This window comes from Hibiscus syriacus, unplaced genomic scaffold, assembly GCF_006381635.1.
Source record: "Hibiscus syriacus cultivar Baekdansim isolate YM2019G1 unplaced genomic scaffold, ASM638163v2 tig00117048_pilon, whole genome shotgun sequence".
NCBI classification, from domain to species: domain Eukaryota; kingdom Viridiplantae; phylum Streptophyta; class Magnoliopsida; order Malvales; family Malvaceae; genus Hibiscus; species Hibiscus syriacus.
In genome coordinates, this window is record NW_024063538.1 from 8872616 (window position 1) to 8897408 (window position 24793).

The 24793-nt window shown below is 34.1% G+C and overlaps 1 pseudogene; it reads right to left on the bottom strand.

Moving 5' to 3' along the window:
- Nucleotides 1–10660: 10660 nt before the first annotated feature.
- LOC120197616 lies at nucleotides 10661–17407 on the bottom strand (annotated as a pseudogene).
- Nucleotides 17408–24793: the final 7386 nt, after the last annotated feature.

Consider the following 24793-nt stretch of genomic DNA (forward strand, 5'->3'; position numbering starts at 1 on the left):
GAAACTTTTTGGGTTAGCCATTTCGGTGGTTCCGTGTGACATCGTAATCCATGGATCTTCAAGTCAGACTGGATTAGGGTGTTATATTTCAGTTAGGGAATTGAATTGCAATGTGACCTCTTCCCAATCATTTGAAACATTTGATGTCCTGAGTTCTTTTTTGAATTTATTGCTTGCTTTTCTTTTTCATTTCCTCATTCCACCATGGTTTGCTTTGGTTTAGGTGTATCTACATTCTCTTTTATTTGCAAAGGAGCATATCTCTTATAGTTGTTTCCTCCTTGGTTCTATTTTGTTGTTGAAGAGCTACTACCTTGGTTCAAGTTCTTATTTTTGAGTTGGTTTTCAATATTCATTACCAAATGAACCATCTCGTCGATTTCTACATAATGTTGCAACTATAATATGTTAGTAATTTTAAGGTTCACACATGCCAAGAATCTTACCATTGTTTCCTCTCTATTTTCTTTAACATTTTCACGGATCATGGCTACTTATATTTCCTTGAAATAATCTTACAGTCTCATGTTTCCTGGTTTAAGTGATTGTAACTTTTTAAACAAGTCTCTATGGTAGTGAACATGAATGAAACATCTCCACATTATAGCCTTTATGTCTTGCCAATTGTTGATAGACATTTCACTGTTTCTTCATCATGTACTTGTCAATTCATCCCACCATACCTAAGCATAATCAATGAACTCCATGGTTGTTAATCTGACCTTATTCTGCTCAAAATATTTATGGCATTCAAACACATGATCAAATTTGGCCTCCCAATCCAAGTAAGCTTCAGGGTTGGTTTTTCCTTGAAATATAAGATTTGTAACTCAAATTTTGTCGAGATTATCATCAAAGAACATGTGTCCTTCATTATTCCTCTATGCATATCTCCTAGACCTTGTGATGCTTGATCAACCTTGACATATTCATCTTCAAAATCTTCTGGATTATCCTCTTGCCTTGGTTATTTTCTAGGTTCATTCTGATTGTTTCCTCTTGAACATTCAATTCGATTTAACCTCTTATTGATTAGTTTCAGTTCCAATCTCAACATTCTGAGCATCTCTCGTAAAGTTGCTTGAACTTGTAGATATAGGTTTTCTCCTTGTTGTGTTTGATCTAATCCTTGAGATATAGTTAGTATTAAAATAATTAAAACAAATGTGAAAAAGGGACTTTACTAATTTCCTCACATAAAGAACTCTCTAATCACTCTAAAGAAAGAAATATGGCATTCAATTCACTCATGTTTATCACTCATGACATAATGGCTTTTACTTGTACTCTACTGATCTCCTACATTTAATGCCTTTTACCACTCAAACCTTACTCAAAACTTTTTCAAGTCTTGGTGTAATGTTAGTGTCGGCTGCAGAGTTGGTTAGAAGGATAAAAAGAAAATATAATGCATAAGGTGACTTCAAATAAGTAAAATAAAAGAAAGAAATGAGTTATTTAAAAACAAGGCACTCACAACTTCACATTCAGCACAACCAAGGTCTTGAATGTCTTCTTGACTTTGTTGATGAATCCTTGCTATTGTAGTTATTCCCTTGTTCTTTTCATGCTTTTTTATGTTTCTTTTTTTATTTGGCCTTCACTTTGACTGATTGAACTCCTTTGTTGTTAAATGGAGTATTTCTTGATTGTTTACAGCTTATTGTGCGCGTTTTGCTTTTCATCAAAGCTTTAAATACTGGTTGATGCAAAAGCACTCATGCCTTAATTGTGGATCTAGTGAAAGAGCAAGAACCTGGAGTAAGATAGGCTCAAAAAGATGGTTTGGTAGTTGATGTAAAGGTGAAATTGTGGGTGATAACTCCGTAAAAAGACTTAATATCTAGACTTTTCACTTAAGGTATTGCTCATCTAAACAAAGTATTCACATCATTTTAGTTATATTTAGTTGTATTTAGGTTATATTTACTTGTGGTGGATAAGTTTTGCTTCAGCAAGATTTATTTAGTTTAACTGATGTTACCGAGGAGAAAGGGTTTGTGTGGATTGTGTATGTTCAGGAAACTTACAGAGAAAGAACAATTTAGTAGCGACAACGTAATTTGCAAGGGCTAATGGAGCAGAGAAGAACGTGAGGAGCAGATTTATCTCGTCAAGGAAAGGTTTATTTGTAAAGTCTGAAGCGGATATGACGAAATTGCCTATGTCACATGCCAGCTGGATGACCTCCTTCACGTGTAATCAAGCCCTAAATATTCTGATAGCCGCCACCTGCCTTTCCATTTTTTAGTATGGACAAATTAATAATGATTATTTAAGGAATCTCTAATCATGTGAAACCCTGGATATTCCTCTCTATAAATAGTCAATCGTAGCCGCCAAAGAGGGGGAGAAAGTTAGAAGAGCTTTACTGAAGGTGTGAGCGAGCAACTGCAGTGCTTTCCCACAATTTACCAACCGACCTTCTTTGGTGTCCTCCATATCCAGACTGTAGCAGAGCAGTGATCAGGTCTTAAGAGAGGTTGATCACCAAGGCAGGAGCGGTGCTGATCAGAATTGTCACGACAGAGCCCCCGATTTTGGGAGTCGTTCTTCTTTTGTTCTTAATTTTTTACATGTTTGGTGTTGTATTAAACGATGATACTTGGATGACTTTTTATTAGCACCATGACTGCCTTACTTGGTGTTAATCTTTGTTTTGCCTAGACAATTATTTTATGCTTTATGAATGAAGAATTATGATTTTGCTCATGACTATTTTGTTCATTGTTTGAATATTTTACCTTGACACTGTAAGAGCTTTGCGAGATTGCCTGGAGTCTTGGTAAAACATGTCTTGGCAATGTAAGAGCATCGGGAGATCGCCTTTTGTCTAGATAGTGATTCTTAGATTCGAGAGGATTAAGATAGATCTACGTGAACAATGGAATGGATCCGAGATGGTGATGTTCTAACTTGACTACCTTAGAGATAAGGAGAGGGTTTCAATCGACTAAAAGGGATAGATGCTAGAGTAGGATATACAACGACTATAGTTCACGTTGAGAGGTATTGCTACAACAACAGTCTAAAAAACCAAGGGTTGTAGTTAACGCTGAGTAGTATTTCCATAGAAACCGTCTAAGAATACTTAGTAATCATGTCGGGCAGCTTAAGTAAGTCATAATAATTCATTCTAGACTTAGAATAATTGTTCTCAATGCAAAAGATTAGCATAAGTGCTCTGTGGTAAGTTTGAATATACGAGGTTGTTTGAATTATATTTAAATCAACATTTGTTTTTGTCTCATTTTGTTTTATAGTCTGCATATTTATTTTGTCTCCACCAAACTTTTCTGTAATTATACATTATAGTATTTTCTTGTTTTCTAAATATTAGTTTAGATTGACAAGATAATAGGAATTACCTTGTGACAACTAGTTCTGGTTGTGGTGAAGGTTAATATTTTAGGCCAATCCATTAGGAGACAATAACTCACTTACCCTATATTACTTGATTCGATTGTGTGTACTTGCACATAATTGCTTGCCTTAGAATATACATTTACAAGCGATCAGTGGGCTTGAAAATATGAATAGAGTGTGCAAAGGAAGTGGGCTATTTTGGATGTTAGGGTTGGCATAGTGTAGTTTATAAAAAAATAGAAATGGCTATGATAATATCTTAAGTAAAAAAGGAAGAAACTAGGTTATAAAGAACATAACACCTTTTCCTTATAAGTTGCTTACGTGGTGGTAGAAAATGAGTTCGCCTTGTTGACTATAAATAAGTCTATAGAGTTCTTATAGAACTTTGAAAAGAGTAAATCCTCACAAATATATTTGATGTACAAAAGGACATGACTTAAAAGAGTCACAACATTGGCTTTATATAGAAAATTAAGGGGAAGATCTAATGGATACATAGTGATTCGACAAAGGCACTTCCCGTGAAGGTTCATGATCTTTTAATAATTAATTACAACCCTTGATGATGAATAAGCATGGTGTTGGTTCGGCAAGCCTATAGAATACTTTAGGATCCTTCATGGCTAAATAGAAAGGATGGTTTGACCCTTGGAAGTTTCAAATAGGTGATCATAAAGTCCTTGGATGAATAGGAATATTTTGCTTCACTTTGGCATCCAAATGAGTGGTTGGTGTTACATTGGTCGAACGGTGATGATTTTTGGATGTTAGCACCTAATTTGAATAAACATGGGGTGTACATGTCTTATATGATGCACATGGTGGCCCACATGAAGCACATGACTTCTTAGAAAGTAGCATGCTTCTCCACACCATGGGTTAGTGAGGTTTCAACTATAGGATATAGGATGCATGGATAAAAGGTTGTTGGTGCGAAGGTAGATGAATAGGTAGCTTAGATAGCTAGCTAGGTAGTGTAGGCTATATACCTAGTGACACTACAACTGCCTCCAACTTCCTTTAGTCCTCAACTCAGCTACTAGGTTCTCGGCTACTCTCTAGCTAGTTTCTACCCCCTTAGGTACTTATGATCTGGTTTCCTTATGCTTTAAGCTTCCTTTAGCTAGAATGAGCTATCCCTGATTTAATTGAGCTAGCACGAGTTGCCATAGTTCGAGTCCTTTGTCGACAAGATGCCAAATCATTCCTTAGCTTCCAAAGCACCTACATATAACATGAAAGCAATAACATAAGTAAAGAAACAATATGAATACTTAAGAATAGATGTTACCGCCTATGTATACATGTTAATAAGCTATAAATGAATGCATAAACATAGAATGAACTAACTAAAGTTGTGGACATATGCATTATGCTAAGCAAAGTTAATAATGAACATAGTACAAGGACTATAACATGCTTCAACTAAGCTTAACAAAAAAACATAGAAATTATAAAATAAACTAAGTATATGATGAAAAATGCATTATATGCATGGTTTGAAATATAAGGCGCGTAATCATCTAACTTAGCATAACATAGAATGAGTACATCGAATAACAAAGTAAGATGATCATGGTAAATGCAACATAACCTAAAGTATGATATAGATTATATGCAAAGTAACTATATGATGTATAGATAATAAAAAAGATGTGAGAATTAAGTAAATGCTCCTTGGTCCTTCATCTTTGCAACACAGGATGAAAGCAAGATGAAAAGTAGAAAATGTATGAGTAGGACCACATCAAGGAATTATTTGGAAAAATAACCCCTAAACTGCCCACGTAAGACTACCTCATGTCTTGTAAAATATGCATAAAGATCTCACTTTTTTTAAAGCATGAGATACGTCTGACATGGAAACACTTTTCAAATAATATAATTTAATATTAGGATAAAAGACCTCTTGTTCGGGCATACTGTGAGGTCCACGAGAAATTGAAACATTTAAGCAATTTATCGCATTATTCAAAATAAAATTTGAAAATTGAAATTAAATTCCCCATGACCTCGCGTTATGTAGGGTTAGAGGTCCACCGGAAAAGTTACATGCACGTGTTTTCAATGGACCTTACGCCTTGTATAATAGGAGGTCCTATTAATCTCACTTCGTAAGGGGTGTGAGGAATAAGGGACTTCGTCCACCCAAGTTCTCACCTCGAATTCTCTCTTTGTTTCTTCATCTAAGCAGTTTACTTATTACTTTAAAAATTTGATTATTTGGTATTATAATGGGATTATTTAGGCTTGAACAAAGACATGTGTTTGATTATTGGCAGATAAATCTGAAGGTAATTTTTTATATAATTAGTTAAATTTTATTCATTAATTTAATTTTTTTTTATTTTTTTAATTGAAGGGATATGAACTTGCGTTGATGTGTTATATCAACTGTTTCACATCACCTCATGATGATATTTTTTTATATTTGTATGAAGGTGGTTTTGGTTACATTAGTAGTATAATTGGTGCTACCAAGTTGCATCCTCCATTTATAAACATATTGCTAGAAAGGTGAAGGTTGGAGACACACATGTTTCATTTTCCTTATGGGGTGGCAACTATTGCCCTTGAAGATGTTGCATTCCATTTTTTGTTGGCTGTTGATGGAACGACTATTACTGGTGTTGTCAAAGGTTACTTGTATGACTTGCGTGAGGAACTGCTTGAAATTCTTCCAAACAATTTGGATGGAGGGAAAAGCAAGATTAAATTTTTGGACAACAATTTTACGCAACTAGCCCCCAATGCAACTCAAGAAATTAAGGAGGTAATTTTTTAAATTTTATGATTATTTATTTAGATTTTTTATTTATAATTTTGAAATTTTATTTTATTTCATGTTATTGTATTTTTTTTATAATTTTTTAATTTATGATTATTAAATTTTTTTATTATTTTTCATGTTGTTTGTTCTTATATTTTACGAATTATTGGGGGATCTTGATGCCAGAAAAATCCCGAAACAAAGTGTATCTAATGTGGTTGTATCATTTACACGTTTTGTGGGAATCTAAAAATATGAGTTGGAGATTGACAATATTGTCATTTCTATTCCGGGAGCTTTGTAAAGTTGTTGATGCTAACAAACAAGTTATTGGAGGGTGTCTGACGTTGTTGTAGTCGTGGGATAGGTTTCAAATGCTATTTTATATCTATTGTGAAAGAACCGATCCCATTTCAATTTCCACTATTTCGGATGTAATTAAAAATAAACTAGGTTTATATATTTAGATTATTATAGGTTTTTCATAATATGAAAAATAATTTTATTTTGTCATATGAATGATATGTGGATTGATACACTAATTCACACCTACATACCAAAAACTCTACACGGTTTTAGATTGTTGATTGATAAGATGACAGACGACTTAATAATTGTAATCGATTTCATTTTTTTTTAATTTAAAAATCATTTTTAATTTGAGTTGATCTAACTTAGTTTAAAAAAATTGTGTATTTCCCGTGGACGTCATACAATGACCATGTTATAACATCGTATACTCCATGTGAAATAGGTATCAGTTCAGTATTTTGGTTGTTAACGATCTCGTTGATAGTCTATGAGATAGTTGAGTGACATCCTACCAATCAATTACTACGACAATTTAATTGTGTCCAAACGGTTCTGCCACCACCAGACTTGGATGAATTGCATCGATTAACGTGACAAGAAAAGACGAATGTTAATTGGGAGCATCATCATTTGGTGTGGGTGTTCTGATGCACGATGAGATTGGATAGGTGGTCTGTTTGTTAACCCATCTTCAACCACATTGTTTTATGTGATTATATTCTATGACACAAACAAAATGGGAAGCCACATATACTGACCAAAGAGAAACGAACACGATAAATTTATGTGCCTCCCTTAAATTGCCCGACAATGCAACATGGTGGTAGAGGTGGAGGAGAATCAATCAAGAGAGGAAGAAAACACAGTCATGACTCATCATTCGGAATGACACATGCACCTACACAATCAGTAAAAAAGCCTCAAACACCGATGCCACCACCTGTATTCACCTACTCGAATCAATCAACATTTTACCATACGGGGAGTCAAGCATCATTTCAACATATGCCACCTTCGACGAAATGTTTTTTCATTGACGCATTTCATCCATATACGATGATTGTCCCTTTGTATTGTCTTCCTTTCCCAGTTCAAAAACATTATCTGTCATTACCGTCTTTATCTATTCCACCATCGGTATTTCAATTTCCACTATTGGCAACAAACTTCGGATCTGGTAGTGTTGAGTAGATATCGCCGTAGAGAATATTCTACACCAGTTTCGGTCCCAGTGCCAGCGGTGGTACTGCATATGTAGATGACAACGACGATGATGGTTGTGGTGGTGCTGATGAAGATAGATTAATTCACAAGAATCCGTGTCGGGCCCATCGTCCACCACAGTGCAATACAGGTGCACATAGGCATCATTAGTTATTTTTTACTTGAATCTGAAAAAATTATGTAATATTTTAAAAACTTTATTGTAATGTATTTTTTTGAGCTAATCGAACTCTAGTTCCATATTTAGTTAATCAAACTTGTAAATATATATTAAGTTAATTGGATAAATAAAATACAAAATATACAGTACTTAACTTCACGTTATGAATCTCCATCAGGAATTCATTTAAGGAATCCGTGTCATGTGGACCTCGCATTAAATATCACGTCTGATGGGGTGTGAGTACTTATATAAATAGGGTGTCTCCATAAGTCTTTTTCCTCTATTCTCTTTTAGTTATTCCAAATCATGTATAAGTGAGAAAAAATTTGTGGTTTCAAACTTTATTTTTAATTCTTTTGACTCAGACAATTGGGATTCAAACTCATCTTTAGATGAGGATGAGTAGGTAAATGAGGCAATAAAGTCGATAGTTGAGGATCATAAAAGTAAACTTGAAGAAGATAATAATAAGATGGAAATTGAAAATAAGAAAAAGTATGAAGACTTACCAATCCGACGTAATAAATAAATTTGAGAGAGTAATTAAAAAATTACAATTGTGTAGTTTACGATTGTAGTAAAAAATGTAAAATAGTATATGAAAAAAGTAGTTTTTTTATCTTTTAAATATATGATCGAGTTAAATCGAATATAAAATAATTTTTTAAATTATTAATTAAGTTGTGATATATCAAATATTCAAAATATCAATCAAATTATCAGATTAGCTACCCAAAAACCCCCTATAATATGCTTATCAAACCATTTTAGTTTTTTCTTCATGTAAAAAAATAAGAAGCTTTGAAGCCTTTTTCCATACAATTTTTAACCCGCTTACAATATCTCTTATGTGTCGATATTGGCCTCAACTGAAAGATAAATTCTAAAACCACGACTCTAATATTATAAATTATGAAACATTTTATACTAACTAACCGAACGTACCCCTTGAACATGCCTATAAACACTTGCAATGTAGGCTGGAAATGCACATACCTCGCATTCTGTAGGACGTGAGGTTTGTTAAATACTACCTGCGATATTCAATTTCTCATGGACCTCGCGATATGCAAAACGCGAAGTTCTTTATCATAATATTAAATTGTGTTCTCTGAAAAGTGTTTCCACGTTGGAAGGACTCACTCTCCGTAAAATGTGAGGTTCTTCTATGTGAAAATGTTGAGGATATTTTTTCAAATAATTCCTGTTAGGAGTTATTTTCCTAATAAAAGAATTTATAAGGAATTTTTAAATGAAAATCGCCCATAAAAAATTATGTATTTAATTTTAAATATGAATAAAATGATACATATTTATAAATTAAATTATTTGAATTCAAATATTTAAAAAGATTATATTAATTTATATCACTAGAACCGTTTCTTAGATTCAAATTCATAAAAATTTTTATTTTAGCAATTAAGATTTAAATTCATATTTTGAAAAAATTATCAGATGGACTTGGCACACCACGTCATTCTGGTCCCAACCAATAATATTTCTCCATCTCATATTTTTTTCAAGGTGAATCTTCACCTCTTTCCTTCATTTAAATAACAAGTGGATAGTTATTTGGAAGTTATTTTAAAATTTGTGGCTCTCATTTACCAAGATCAGATGACATGGTGAGCCAGTTCCATCAAATAATTTAATTATTTATATAAATTTAATGTTTGACGCAATCTATCATTACTTTTTTTAAAATATTTTAAACATTAAATGTCAATTCCAATCTTACATAAAAAAAATTAAAATTAATAAAGCATATTTTAAAAAGTAGACGAGTTATTATCTTCAATTTTCAAATATTTACAATAATTAATTTCTCATGACATACAAGTTAAAATTAAGATTAAACTATGAGGATAAGTTAATTAATTTTAAAAACAATCAGAAACTTAAAAAATAATTAAATTATAAAAATAAAGAAATTGAGATATAATTTTATTAATTTTAAAACTAAAAGATCTTAAAAGTCATTAAACCCAAAATTTATTATATTAGTTTATAAATGGCATGATCCTTAAAATATGGGTAAACTAAATGCTTATTCACTGAACTTTACTCTCTCTCCTATTTCACTCACCGTACTTGCAATTTTTTCAATTTGCTCACTGAATTTTAGACATTGAATTTTTTTGTCACTCGATCGTTAAATTTCTAACGGCGTTATGACGTTGCTAAATTAAAATTGAAAAGAAATTAAAAGTACAATGAGTGAAATAGGAGAGAGGGTAAAGTTCATGAGTAAACGTGTAACATTTTTATTATTAAAATAAGCCAGCATAAGCACCCCGTTACTAAGTAAACGGTTGAGCGACCAAATAAGCTAAATGTCTAAGTTCAGTGATCAAATTAAAAAAATTGAAAGTATGGTGAGTGAAATAGGAGAGTGAGTAAGCGTGTAATTTACCCGTAAATAAATTAACTAAAAAAATTTGCAAAAGACAAGGTCTTAATTGCAATGATTTTAAATTTATTGGCCTAAAATGTAATTAAATCTCCAAAAGTACATCCTTCTCTTAAGACATGCATGCAACATCCAACAAGCAAATTACTAGCGGAATTTCATCCAAGAAAAAGATGCAGGCTGCAGCCAATGATTCCCTAGTCAAGGCCATTCACCTAGGTCAAGCAAGAATCTAAATGACTCTAAATCAACGACGGAATTGTCGTTAAGACAGGGATCTGCCGTCCAGTCCTTGAACATTCCCTCAAACTCTACATTGCTTGCTTTCAGCATATCATCGAATTCAAAGTACAACGAATCAAGCTCTTGTGTTCCATTTTGAGTTTTAATCGTTGCACCATCTCGAAGCTCGTCAAATGTCAGTGATGGCATTGTCGATGTTTCCACGAGGACTTTCTGTCCAGTCCTTGAACATTGCCTCATCAAAGGGTTCCTCGAATTCCCCATCGCTTGCTTTCAGATAATTATGGACTTCAACCATTGCACCATCACCTATTTCTTGTTTATTTGTTAAACAAACTTGTGTTAAGTTGGTAATATCAACATCCTGACTTGCAGGTGGCCGCAATGGGAATATGACTTGGCTGCTGCACCTAGTGGCTCTAGTCCGAACCACTTCGACTTTTGCTTTCGTACCCCGGGATGAACTTGAGGGCTCAGTGGCTCCACCCTCAGTTGATAGTGATACTATTTTATGTGTGTAGATTTGATCGGAGGAGCTTCAGTAGATGCTTGAGCTTTGGCTCTCTTTCCCATATAGTATTCCAGTAGTTCTTGATTTCATTGTCTGTTCGCCCAGGTAACCTTGCGGCTATTAAAGACCATCTGCACATTCATTAAACAATATAATTATATCACTTAAATAAGATCACGGGTTCGAATATAGTGAACAAAGAAAAGATCAAAAACCTGTTGCCAAGAATATTATGGAGTCTGATACTGAGTTCTTTTTCATCATGTGATATGTTGTACTTTTGATATCTGGTCTAAGGTAGTTCAGCCACCTAAGCCTGCAACTCTTCCCTCATCTCTTCAAACCTGCATTTGGGGAATCAAATGAAAAGCTTAATCACAATAGTTTCACTTTGGAGTCTTGCCAATATGGTTCTTTCTTTTTTCTTTTTTTATTAAATATTGTTCTTTTTCGAATAATAACAATTACCATATTAAACCCTAAACGAAATAAAGTAGCATACAAACATAGTACTAAATTGCGGTCGCAAAGGAGCGTAACGCCCGCATCATAACGTTTTTGAAGGTTACCGCGATGCAATATTGGCGCAACGTGATAAGGGAACCGCATCACAATTGTTGTAGTCAAAACTTCTTACGTAACACCGCAACATGCTATAAATTGCGCCGCAATAAACTTTAAATTATCTGAAATATAAAATTACATAGAAGAATTGTTCTAATTTAATTCTTAAAATTGGATTATAAATATATATCATTAATAATATATCGTAATAGTTTTGTTTAAAATTAGTGACTTAAATTTGAATTAATTAAATTATTTATTAACGTTATTTTAAAATTAATTTAATTTTAATTTAAATTGAATTTTTCTCATATCTAAAATTGACGTGATTAATTTTAAATTAATTTTTTATATTAATATTAAGAATCATAATTATATTTTTATTTATTATTATATAAATTTTGTATAAGAGAGGAATTCACTTTATAATACTATAATAATATATGTATTTTATCTATTTATTATGAAACTATAAAATTTTATCATACAACATGTTTCCTACCAATGATGCATCTTATGATGAACATAATGTGATGTCTTCTTCAAATGAAATAGGAAGTAATAAAAACAAAGACAATTACGAAGATGGAAATGCTTTAGATCCGCCACGCCATTCATTTTTGTGGTGAACTGTAAGATATATAATTTTTATATTTGTAGTTATGTATTTTTGTTCATTCTAAGTTATGTAAAATGAACATTTTTATGTTACAATATAAAAAAATTGATATGATTTTAGTGATATTGTTTATATTTTATTCATTAACATTATAATTGGTATTACCCATTATCCAGTATGATAACACTTCTATGGTTTATATTTATTTTTAATAAATTTTTATCGATGAAATTAATTTTTTATTTCCAAAATAAAATATTAAAAGAGTATATTAATATTAGTATATTAAAAGATAATTGTAAAATGTATATATATAATATTTTAGACGTATTGTGATTTTTGATGAAAAGATCACGCTCGCGACTATCGCAACATGTTACATAACATCCGCAGCATCCGCAACCGCGACACTGCAACTTGATACTATGCATACAAATGAAACACCCATGTCCTACACCGTATTCCCATTATGAGTATGTTTATATATATATATATATATATACCAGCTCTCTCAGGGAGGCTTCTCCAATTGCCTTCCCCATGAGCTTTAATATATGAGGAAACACTACAGCAAAATTGTTCTACAGCGGTGTTTTTAGCGGCGTTTTAGGAGTAAACGCCACAAATTTTAAACATATAGCGGCGTTTACATAGCAAACGCCACAAAATGGTAACTTTAGCAGCGTTTTTATAAAAACGCCGCAATAGGTTCATCGATAGTGGCGTTTTTTCAACAAACACCGCAAAAGAGTAGTACTTTAGTGGCGTTTTTATACAAACGCCGCTAAAGACTCGTAATTTAGTGGCATTTTTATACAAACGCCGCTATAGAATTGTACTTTAGTGGCGTTTTTATACAAATGTCGTTATACACATGTACTATAGTGGCGTTTGTGTTTACAAACGCCGCTAAAGACTCATACTTTAGTGGCGTTTTTATACAAACTCCGCTAAAGACGCATACTTTAGTGACATTTTTATTCAAACGCCGTTATACACTTGTACTATAGTGGCGTTTGTGTTTAAAAACGTCGCTAAAGACTCGTAATTTAGTGGCATTTTTATACAAACGCCGCTAAAGACTCGTACTTTATTGAAATTTTATACAAATACCGCTAAAGACTCGTACTTTAGTGACGTTTTTATTCAAACGCCGCTATACACTTGTACTATAGTGGCGTTTGTGTTTACAAACGCCGCAAGTGTACAAATTTTAAGTGTCGCGCCCTTTAACCTTTTTTTCATTTTCTTCCCTTTCAAGCATTTTTCAATCCCGCCGTTTACCCAAACCCATCTTCTTCACTACCAAACCCCAACCCCATAAGAAAGCACCTGAACCGAAGCATAAATTGTCTTGTGATAATGAGGCACCCAGAAACAAAATTGTTCTTGCAATTGGTTTAGCGAAAAGGAAAAATAGAAAAAGAAAGCAGAAAGTCTGTAGTGAGGCAAGTCAAAAGAAGTATAAGAGAGTTAAGGGTAACAGTGCTATTAGTACTTCCAAAAAGAAGGGTTCCAAAGCAAATAATATTGATCTTGGAACTAGTAAAAGTCATAAGAAGCGGAAACCTGTTAGCCATGGGGTTTCTGCATCTTTGTCAAAGGATGATGACGGGAGCAAGAATTTTGATTCTCAGAAAAAATATGAGGTATATTCTAATCTTCTAGGTTCCCCCTGCCCCACATGGTGGTTGTATGTTTTTTATTTTCTTTCATTTGCTCAGGTGAGTTTTGGAGTGAAATAGTGAATGATGTAGAAGATGATAGTGTTTGTGTTTTTTTAACGAGTCATTTAGAATTTTTTTGTTGTCTAGAAGTATTTGTACTTAAATGGATTCTTCTTTCTGAAATGTACTCTTGCATATGTGATTGGGGGAAAATATTTGTCCAGAGTAGAGTTTGCAGCAGTATTCTTTGGGGAGAGATAATAGCTGGACAGTTTCGTCTTCTAAACTTCACATGTTCTGCATATTTTAACTAGAATGTATAGTTGAAGTTTTCTGTTGATTTTAAGTTGGTATTCAAGCTTTTGGTTTACGTCAGTTTGATAAATGTCCTTAAATCCTGCTGTCTGATATATTTATTTCCCCATTGTAGCATAAATATAAAGCTACAGCTTAGGATGGCCTTTTATCTTATTGGTGCTTGCATAAATTTAGTACACTCTGTTTATTTTGGACGTTTTAGTCAACTTCCTAAAGTTAATGCCTTGAATATATGATACACACATTAATGCACCAGTATATGATTTCTTACAAAATACAGTTGTTGTCTTCATAAGTGAGTGTTTCTCATTGCTGATGTGATCACATCATTGTGACTACTCTTGGAATTATTTCTGCTGATTAATCGAATCTTGCTAATTTCTTGAGCAGAGGCTTCCTGAGGCTGCAGCACACCTGTCTGTTGAGTTGGATAAAGGTACTCTCAATGCTCCGCATATATCTAAAGATAGTGTTCCTGCTGAACTTCTGCTGGTTAGTTCACTTATCTGTATTGGTTATAGACTTTTTACTTTTGTGGTTGATCACTGGCCTTTTTCCCCAAATTTCACACTTTTCTGCTTCACAGGTTGATCGGGTTCTAGGATGTCGGGTTCAAGGTGATAATGCTAGTGTTTTGCATCATGCATCTGCAGCACTTTCAGAAGATCTTCTTTCTGATGATTTTGTAATTGCAGTAAATCCAATCATACTTTCAGAGGATAATTCTGCTTGTGATATTGGTTCAGATATAGTAACTGCTGAAAATCTTACCGATGGTTGTCCTAGGACACTGAAAAGTTCTGATAAAGAAGAAAGCACAAAGAATGATATCAGGGTGGATAAAATGAATGTATATAGAAGGTATATCACTAAGAAATGCAAGGGAGGGGATTCTGTGGACTTAGTGAGCAATGATACTAAGGATTCAGTCAGTGCAATCATAAATGGTAAGGAGCAAGATGAATCTGCAATAAGTATAGAAGATTCAAGAAAAAGAAATGAAAACATTGTCGTAGAAGAGTTGAATGCTGCTGATGTTAGTGTGAAAAGTCATGGTACCACTGAAGCTCCGAAAGTCTGTGAAGCTCCTGCAAAAGCAAAAGAGATAGGTGTAGGAAAGAAAATAAGTAGCAGTGTTGAAAATAAAGTTGACTTCTTTCTAGGCCAAAAATATTGTCACTCTCTATGACGTTCCAAATATTTGGCACATTCCTTTACTACTAAGAGTAAGTAGTTCACTTTTTGAGTTCTTTTTATCGTCTAAAATTCTTATAGTACAAAGTTATAACTGGAAATATATGTTCCTTGATTCATTTGTTTATTTTACTGATCATGAATAGGATCAAAAGGCACATGAAGCAATCTTGAAATGATTGAACCTACTAGGGTTTTCCCTATGAACTTTGAGGGACTTAGACATGCTTGCTTTGTTGATCCAAAATTATAAGATTTCATTGCTTATCCCTCTTTTGTATTTCCTTAATTTTTCTAAGAATACAAACTTGCTCAGATTCTTGGGGTAAGAATTCTAACTTCTAAAAGTAAGATGGCAACCAATACATTATTAAATTTTTTCTTATGATGACATTTTTACATTCTTGTAGAATATATTTAGTTTCATGGTTCCTGACTTCCTGTTTTTGTTGTTTGTTGCAACATCTTTTTTCAGTTCTCAATCACTCATATGTATGTTATGAATGCAAGTTCTGCTGGTTGTTTCCTTCTCTTCTTAGTCTCATCTAAATTATTGTAATTGCAGTAATCTTGAAGAACAAACTTCAACAAAAAGCGGCTTCTTCAATAGACTGGCACATCGTTTCCCATTTGTTTTTAATCTATTGAGGAGAGATCATTCACTATCAAATGATACTTTCAAATAAGATGTCAAGACGATGAATATGACAAATTCCAATGAAGTGTGAAACAAAGTAGCTTTAGAAGACATATCTGGAGGTTATGATGATGACGCTAGTGAAATTGAGGATGTATCGAACAATAAATCCATGTATATCTACACTTTGAGGTTCAGTTGTAACTCATTTGTACTTTAATGTCTTTTAAGGTTCTCTCTCCATAAAAAAACTTTAATTTATTTTGTTGTTAAGTATTTTTCTTTATGTTTTTTTGTCTTAATTAAAATGTATGGTTGTTGTTAATTAGATAAAGCTAGATATAAATTTAGGTGATGTATAGCAGAAATGAAATATGCAAAATCAATTAATATTAGCTAAAGAAAGGTAATTAGCGGCGTTTGTATCCAAAAACGCCGCTATAGGTCTGAGTTTTTGCGGCGTTTGTGTTCAAAAACGCCATTATAGGTCTAACCTTTTGCGGCGTTTGTGTCCAAAAACGCCGCTATAGGTTTAACCTTTTGCGGAGTTTGTTCTAAAAACGCCAGTATATACCTTCTCTTTTGCGGCGTTTGTATCCAAAAACGCCGCTATAGATCTGACCTTTTGTGGCGTTTTTTCTAGAAACGCCGCTATATATCATAACTTTTTGCGGCATTTGTTCAAAAAACCACGTAATAGATATTGACCTATTGCGGCGTTTTTTGTTCTAAAAAGCCGCTAACTTTAGCGGCGCTTCTTACGGCGTTTTTCCTATCGCCATAAATACTTTTAGCGGCGCTTAAAAACGCCGCTATAAGACTAAAAAAATGCTGCTAAAACTCTGTTTTGTTGTAGTGAAAGTATTTGATCTTCAGATGCAGTCCAAGCTTCTTTGTTGAGGTCCCTTGGAGCAACAAGGACGTCTCCCCATATTTGTCTCTCTCACTTTCTGTTAGGCATGGCTCAGAGGGGGTTACGATTATGTGGGTTGGGGGTGTATGGTACAGGGTTATTTTTGTAAATATGTACTAGGGTTTATTTATTATAAAAGGAGATGTAACCTAAACCTATGAGATATTGAATGAAAAACTAGAGCCGCCTAAGGCACCGAGGACGTAAGCACAATGCTGAACCTCGTTAAAATTCTTGTGTTATTTCTATTTTCTTTACCCGATTATTTCAACAATTGGCATCAGATGTCAGGAGCCAAATTTGAAGTAGCGAAATTCGATGGTTAGGGTAACTTTGGATTATGGAAAACAAGGGTGAAGGGTCTGTTGGCGCAGTAAGGGATCCTGAAGGCTTTGTGACCTACAATGCCGGTGTCGATGGAGGAGGAAGTTTGGGAAGAATTGCAGCAGCGAGCGACATGAACCATACAATTATGTTTGGCAGATGAGGTCATGCATCTGTCGTCTCCATATGAAAATTGGAAGAACTTGGAAAGTCAGTTTATGTCCAAGTCCTTAACGACTAAACTGTATCTAAAGTAATGGTTGTATGGGCTGAAGATGCTGGATGATCATGATTTGGCACAACATGTGAATGTCTTCAATCAAATCGTTTCTGATTTGGCTTGGCTTGATGTGAAAATTGAGGATAAAGACAAAGCGATGATTATGTTGTGTTCGTTGCCCCCTCTTATGAACACATGGTGACTACTTTTACATATGGGAAAGAGACTAACAAAGTTGAGGAGATTACTCCAGCCTTGTTGGCTCAATACCAGTGGAAGCATAATACAGGTGAAAGCTCTCAAGCTGATAACTTATATATTAAGGGTAATCGAGACCGTGGACGGAAGCTAGAGAAGGCAGGGTCTGGGAAGTGAAATTTCAGATCCAAATCTAGGGATAATAAGATAATTCACTGTTACAAGGGCAATGAGGCGGGACATATTAAGCGAGACTTTCCGAAGTTGAAAAAGCATACTGATGAGAAACGTGATGACTCATCCAAGTCTGTGAATATGGTTAAGGATGACAATTTTGATTGCAGCGAGGGTGATATGCTCTTTATTTCAACGACTCAATTGACAGTGCTTGGATTCTTGATTCTGGATGTTCTTATCACTTCACGCCAAATAGGGAATGGTTTTTGACATATAGGTCGGTTAATTTTGGTTCTGTTTATTTGGGTGATGATCGATGTTGCAATATTATTGGTATTGGTGATGTCAGAATTCAGATGTATGATGGTTCTGTTCGGACGTTGTGTGGTGTTCGGTATATCCCAGATTTGAAGAAGAATTTGATTTCTTTGGGCACTTTGCACAAGAATGGTTTTATCCCTAAGGCTGATGAGTATAGGGAAACCATTCGGATTGTAGGTGGAGTTTATTCTGTTGAGTCCTATGATGATACTACCAAACTGTGGCATATGTGTCTTGCTCATCTTAGTGAACGTGGTATGGTTGATTTACATAAAAGAAATATGTTGCATGGTGTTAAAAGCTGTAAGCTCGATTTTTGCAAGTATTGTGTTCTTGGTAAATAGATTAAAGTTTGTTTCAAGACTGAGAAGCACACAACTGAAGGGATTCTTGATTATGTGCATTTTGATGTATGGAGGCCTTCCACGACATCGTCTTTGGGTGGATCTAGGTGTTATGTTACTTTTATTGACGATTTTTCACGGAACGTTTGGGTGTATTTTTTGAAATAGAAGTCTGACGTTTTTGAGAAATTCAAGCTGTGGAAAGATGAGGTAGAAACCCAAACAGGATGAAAAATCAAGTGTTTGTGGTCAGACAATGGTACGAAGTACACAGATTCACAGTTTTTAAGCTTCTTTAAGGAGCATGGGATTAAGAGACATTTTACAGTGCACAAGACACCACAACAGAATGGTATTGCAGAATGGATGAACATGTCGTTGAATGAAAGAGCTAGATATTAACGGTTGAATGCGGGGGTTCCCAAACACTTCTGGGCTGAGGCTGTTAACATGATGTGTTATCTTATCAATAGATCGCCAAGGGCATCATTGGCTGGGAAAGTTGCAGAAGAGGTATGGACTGGTCATGATGTTACTTTTGATCACTTAAGGATTTTTGGTTGTCCTGCGTATGTGCATATACATGCTAATGAGAGATCCAAACTTGATGCAAAATTGAAGGAGTGTATTTTTCTGGGTTATAAGAAAGGTGTCAAAGGATTCAAGTTCTGGGATCCAGTTGCGAAGAAAATTGTGATCAATAGAGATGTTGTTTTTGATGAACAATCCATGTTGTAGCAGAAGAAAGACATGAAAGTAGTGGATTTTGAGCAGTTTCTAGTTGAAAAAATAGAAACTTCTCATCCGACTCCTGGTGGTTCCGCTACGGTTGATTTGTAGGATTATAGTCTCGCCAGAGATAGGGTGAGATGGACGAATATAAAGCCTCCGAACATATTGGGTTTTGAAGACTTGGTCTCTTTTGCACTTACTGTTAGCAGTGATGATCCGGTTACTTTTCATGATATTGTTACTAGTTAGGAAAACGACAAGTGGATGGATGTCATGTTTGAGGAGATGGAGTCTTTGAATCAAAATCGTACATGGGATTTAGTTTGCCTTCCTGAGGGTAAGAATCCTATTGGTTGTAAATGGGTGTATAAGAAGAAACCAGCAGTAACAGAAAAAGAGGGGGAGAAGTTCAAGGCTCATTTGGTAGCAAAGGGTTTTTCACAACAGAAATGAGTTGATTATGATGAAATTTTTTCTCCTGTGGTCAGGCACACTTCAATCTGAGCAATACATGCATTGGTGGCTAGTTGGGATTTTCATTTAGAGCATATAGATGTTAAAACTGCTTTTTTGCATGGTGATTTAGAGGAGCATATCTACATGCAATAGCTTAAAGGTTTCACTCAACCTGGAAATGAGCATTTAGTTTGCAGATTGAAGAAATCTTTGTACGGATTGAAACAATCTCCAAGACAATGGTACAAACAGTTTGACTCATATATGATCAAGATTGGCTACAAGCGATGTGAGTATGATTGTTGTGTCTATGTTAAGAGCCTTGATGATGGTTCTTTTATTTTTTTTGTTACTGTATGTTGATGATATGTTAATTGCTGCGAAGAACATGAATGATGTTATCGGTTTGAAAACTTTATTGAGTTAGGAATTTGATATAAAAGATTTAGGTGCTGCAAAGAAAATTCTTGGAATGGAAATTTGCAGGGACAGAGACTCAAGGATACTGTGGCTATCTCAATGGGGTTATGTTGAGAAAATGCTAGAAAGGTTTGCAATGAGCAGCGCAAAACCATTGAGCACTCCATTGGCGAATCACTTTAATCTCTCATCAGAACAATGCCCTAAGACAGATAAGGAAGCTGAAGATATGGAAAAGGTTTTGTATTCTAATGTTGTTATGCAATGGTATGTACTCGTCCTGATTTAGCTCATGCTGTTAGTCAAGTTTGTAAGTACATGTCTAAACCTGGTAAACAACATTGGGAAGCAGTCAAGTGGATCTTTAGGTACTTAAAGGGTACTGTGGGACATGTAATTGTGTTTGGTAGTCAGTGTGATAATCCTTTTCTTGTAGGATATGTGGATTCAAACTATGCAGGTGACTTGGATAATAAAAGATCTACGAAAGGGTATGTCTTTACTCTTGGTGGAGGACCTATTTGTTGGAAGTCTACTGTTCAATCTATTGTGGCATTATCTACAACTGAAGTTGAATACATGGCAACGGCTGAAGCTGCAAAAGAAGCTTTATGGCTTACTGGTTTAGTGAAGGAGTTGGGTGTTCAACAAGGTGGAGTTCAGTTGCTTTGTGACAATCAAAGTACTATTCGCTTGACTAAGAATCAAGTATATCGTGCTAGAACTAAGCATATTGATGTAAGGTTTCACAAGATCAGAGAGTTGGTTACATTTGGAGAAATTTTGTTTCAGAAGGTACATACTAATGAGAATGTTGCTGATATGTTCACCAAGCCAGTTACGACAGACAAGTTCATGCATTGCTTGGACTTGTTGAATGTTTCGAGTTGTTAAAGAAGTAAGGTAACTCAACCCACATTGAATGTTTCCTAAGGGGCAGGATATTCGCGAAGGTGGAGATTTGTTAGGTTTGACTCATAAATATACCGGCAAAGAGGACAGAGTATGGTACAGGGTTATTTTTGTAAATATGTACCAAGTTTATTTATTATAAAAGGAGATGTAACCTAAACCTATGAGATATTGAATGAAAAACTAGAGTCACCTAAGGCACCAAGAACGTAAGCACATTGATGAACCTCGTTACCCGATTATTTCAACACTTTCTCAATGGCTCCCTCTAATCATTAAAATGGAAGAGGACCAAGGCTCCCTTTATAGCCACCGTTAGGTTTTTTGGTATAAACGTGCTTAATTGCTTATCATGCGTATACTTTTGTCTCAATGAAAAATGTGTAGCTCATTTCATTCACAGTGGAAAAAGGATAAGACATGTGTGGTTCTCCAATGAAATTGGAAAGTTGTAACATTTTGAGGTGTGTGGGGCAGGAGGGTGATGACTAAAACCTTCTCTTGGATTATTATGTTTTGCAATGTGAATGGTAAGTGGTAGTTGAAGATAACACACCATCTTTATAATATTATTTATGTAGCAGTGAGTTATTATCTATATGTTACGATATTTTATCACATTAGGTGTATCAGTAAATATCAAATGTGATGATATATGTTTTCGTCACGTATTATTAAAACTATTTTGACATTAATATTTAATATCAACGTAAAATTTATATTCAATAATAATTAATTACATCATCAAATAAAATAAAGTTTAGTCATTAATTATTCATATCGCCACAAATAATATAATAAATTTATTGTGCCAATGACAAAAGAAATAGCATCATAATTTTTATTAAATAAATAAAAAAACAATAAAATTATAATAAAGGACTAAACTTTTTAAAAATTAAAATTATAAATATTTAAAAAATTTGTTATAAAGGATAAATTTTTTTATTAATTATAATAAAGTACAAAATATTTTGTATAATACAATAAAGTATAAAACTATTTATAAATTACAATAAAGGCGTATCATTTTTTATAAATTTCAATAAAAACCAAAAAATAAAAAATGACCCATAATTTTATAAATTACAAAAATGGCCCACAAAATGGAAGTGAAAGGGAGAGAGTGTGCTATGGGATGATGTTGTTCAATGGCGTGGGATTGAGCATCTGTGCGAGCAAGATGAGCTATGTAGTCAAATACAATGACCTTGTCCAAGCTGGGCAGGAACAAGTTTGCGAATTCCACATGAGCGAGATGGGCTATGTATTCTACAATCCCTTCGGTACTCTCAATTTAAGATTCAAACGCATGAGTTATTTTTTTTAATACTATGTATTCTGCATGTTTTTTATGCTAACATCCTTGCCCCTGTTTCCATGAAAATGATTATTTTAGCACCACGGCAACCATTATTTTATTATATGTAAAATCATCACGTAAAGATTCAAGCCACTAACAGCAAATATGGTGGGAGGTGAAACGTCAAGGAGCTCAATCAGAGCAGGAGGTCCGGCCGGCTGGCAATACATTGGCGTATCTGTCTTTATCGACAATGTGAGCAAGCGGATTCATCAGTCGTCACTGAGAGAGGCTTTTCAAGCTTATGGAACTGTTTTGGACGTCTATATCGCATATTGGAACCCCAAGCGGAAGTTAAAGAACACGACGTTTGCATTCGTCAGATATAAAAACATAGAAGAGGCTAGTCGAGCAGTGGAAAAGGAAATGGAAGATGGATCGACGGATATCGGGTGAGAGTCTTCACAACAACAAATAGGGGAGTGAGCAAATCCGGCAGAAATGTAACCGATCCCAAGGAGTGGAGGTTTAAATCATGCTTTAGGGACCTGAGAACCTTCAATGACGTACTCGTGGGGTATGAAAGAAGGTGCAATGGGATCTAGGGTCATAACACTGTTGAAGATGAAGCGGTACATGTAATGGTGGCTGAGTCAATGCCAAAAAGCACCGTCGATCCAGGTCTAAACCCTATTCTAATACCATCTACTGAGATTGAATGGAAAAAAAGATGCGTTGTCGGTCAGACTAAGTCGATGTATAACCCAAAAATTGTCCAAGAAGCGTATAGGGTTGATGAGATAGAGACAGTATCAAATTGTGGTTGCGGATGTGGTTGCGGTGTCGCAGTTGCGGATGTTACAAACGTTACGTAACATGATGTGGCTGTCGCGGGCGTGATCTCTTCGTCAAAAATCACAATACGTCTAAAATATTATATTTATACATTTTACATTTATCTTTTAATATACTAATATTAATATACTCTTTTAATATTTTATTTTGAAAATAAAAATTTAATTTCATAGATAAAAATTAATTAAAAACAAATATAAACCATATAAGTGTTATCATACTGGATAATGGGTAATAACAATTATAACATTAATGAATAACATATAAACAATATCACTAACATATCAAATATTTTATATTTTAACATAAAAATGTTCAGTTTACATAACTTAAAAAGAAAAAATTACATAACTATAAATATAAAAATTATATATCTTACAGTTTACCACCAAAATTGGAACCATGAGATGATTCGCTAATTTAATTATCATTTGTAGCTGAACTATATGATGATGAACCTGCAAATGAATCATAAAAGTGTTCTCCCATCCTCCTATGAGTTCTATCATCATCATCTCTTCTATTTTGTGATGCATTTGTTCTATATAAACCTGAATTATCATTGTAAGGATATCTGGACGTACCTTGATCTCCATGAAAATCAGTAGAATAAATGTGTCCATATTCTGGTTGGTACGTACCTTTATTATCACCACCAAGATCATCACAACCACCATCGTCGTCGTCGTCATCATCATCATCATCATCATAACTTGACGTCGATAGTTGAACATTTTCCTCATTAGATGGAGTAGGTGAATTGTCCGTATCTTCACCTTGAGTTTCTTCATTAGTTTCATTAAGTAACTCCTTAGGCAACCATGAGAAATTTTGTTCACTATCAAGTGTAGCATTCTCTCTTTCTTCAATCCATGCATTTAGTAGGTCATTTTCTTCAAAAATATTTTCAAGATTAATCGGATTAAAACTCATTTCTAATTATTGTGCACTTTTTCTTTATCTCATCTTCAACCTCATATTATAATTGACATAACCCATTTTTGAAGCTTTTTATGCTTGAGTCTATTTCTCTTCTTTGTATGGATCAAACTAAAAGTACTCCAATTACACTCACAATTTGAAGATGAAGTTGTTTGACTCAAAACTTTGACAGCGATGTGTTGAAGTTTTAGATATGAGAAAAATTCAATTTAAATTAAAATAATTTAATTTTAAAATAACGTTAATAAATAATTTAATTAATTCCAATTTAAATAACTAATTTTAAACATAACTATTACGATATTATTAACAATATATATTTATAATCCACTTTTAAGAATTAAATTAGAACAATTCATCTATGTAATTATATATTTCAGATAATTTAAAGTTTGTTGCGGCATTGTGACGCAATTTATAGCGCGTTGCACCGATATTGCGTCACGTAACCTTCAAAAATGTTACGATGCAGGAGTTACGCTGCGTTGCGGCCACAATTTAGTACTATGGATAGTGATTAAAGTCGCTTGGTGGTATGGCCGAGTATCGGTGCTGCAGTTTTCTTGCGAAGAGGAGGCCGCGCGGTTTTTTTATTAGGAGAGAAGAACAGTGCAACGTGTGGTTTGATTTTCTGGATAAACTTGAAGGTTTTGATGATAAAAGGAAGATGAAAAC